Source organism: Zootoca vivipara, chromosome 4 (assembly GCF_963506605.1).
Source record: "Zootoca vivipara chromosome 4, rZooViv1.1, whole genome shotgun sequence".
Lineage (NCBI taxonomy): Eukaryota > Metazoa > Chordata > Lepidosauria > Squamata > Lacertidae > Zootoca > Zootoca vivipara.
Genome location: NC_083279.1, coordinates 42,510 through 43,953, shown reverse-complemented (window position 1 = coordinate 43,953; position 1,444 = coordinate 42,510). Strand labels below are relative to the sequence as shown.

Here is a 1,444-nt window from a genome sequence, read left to right as displayed (position 1 = left end):
TGCCAGGTCACAGGACCAATCTGAACAGACTAAGGATTCAGCCTAAACAGAGCTCTCTCATCCCACTCTCACCATGCCTATTCACGTTCTTATACAGTCTTTCATATCTTCTGTTCTTTTCTTTGGCCCATCCATTTATCCAACACAATTCTTCTCATTAAACTCCAAATCCCTTGTGTTTTTTTCTCATTTCCATGTCTCACATCCCATTATATGTGAAGCTCTGTTAAACCACATGACTGGTCTTCTCTTTCACCCACTTTCGGAAGTTATTAACACCTAATTTTCTCTCTCTTAATACTATCTCTGATCCTGGAGGTAGCATATCTAGCCACCATGACTAGTAGCTTACCAAAACTTTTTGAATGTTTCGCTTCGGCAGCACATATACTAAAATTGGAATGATACAGAGAAGATTAGCATGGCCCCTGCGCAAGGATGACACGCAAATTCATGAAGCGTTCCATATTTTTAAAGAGACTTACGGTTCACCGCGCTGGCGAGAAGGCGCAGAAGCCTCGAGCTCCGAGGCTCCTGGCAATGCGGAGGGGGGGAACCCGCGGGGGCACGCGGATCCCCGTTAAACCCCGGGTAGAGCGTCCTGGGGGCTTAGCTAGCCCGGCGGAGCTCCTAACGCGACTCCTCCGCTGCCCGGGAAGCTCGGCAGAGCCCCCGAGAATCAGCGGAGTGGCAGTCACGGGAGCCATTTTGGGCACCATCGTTACCTCCAGTAGTGAAGCCCTGAACCTGTAGCCAGCAAGTGGTGGATGCCTTCTGAAAAAGTTATGATTTGGAAAAGAACTCAGCGTGAGTAAAAATCTTGATTGACAATTTTTCTTTTTTTTAAGAATTGGACATGGTGGGAGGCTCTAAAAACGGAAGTCGGTCTCCCACATTTATTGTATTGGGATGCAGTAACCTGATCCTCAGCAGGGAAAGCGAGAAGAAGCAATCAATTTACCAGGAATTGGACTTTTAAAATCCCCCAGGAGACTGGACCTGGGTTCCTGGAGAGATCAGTGAATGGATTTATAATTTTGTTGTTATCAAGATGGGACTATTTTATTGACATTTGGATTAGTGGAATAGCCAGAACTGGACTTAAAATGGTTGTTACTTGGGAATTTGACTCCTGCCACATCCGGTTTGGTTATCTTCTGTTTTCCCACGGGATCTGAGAACAAGACCGATGGCCATCTGAGAACAAGACCGATGGACTCAACATTATCGCAGGATTCATGTTGGCAAAAGAATTTTTTGGAACTTTTGAATATCAAAGATGAACTGGTCAAGAACAATAACCTATGGCAACAAATTAATAAACAATTAGAGGATGCAAGATGCAACATGGAAAATGATGTGGAAAGAGAAGAGACCTGTTCTGAGGATATAGAGGCAAAATCACAAATGACAGGCAGTAATGTCAATTTAGAAGAACTTAAAA

At 44.5% G+C, this 1,444-nt stretch overlaps 1 non-coding gene across 1 annotated transcript; it reads left to right on the top strand.

Moving 5' to 3' along the window:
• The first annotated feature begins 365 nt into the window (after positions 1-365).
• LOC118085808 (U6 spliceosomal RNA) lies at positions 366-473 on the top strand. The gene has a single exon (XR_004692685.2). It is a non-coding gene; the product is annotated as a U6 spliceosomal RNA (small nuclear RNA).
• The last annotated feature ends 971 nt before the right edge of the window (positions 474-1,444 follow it).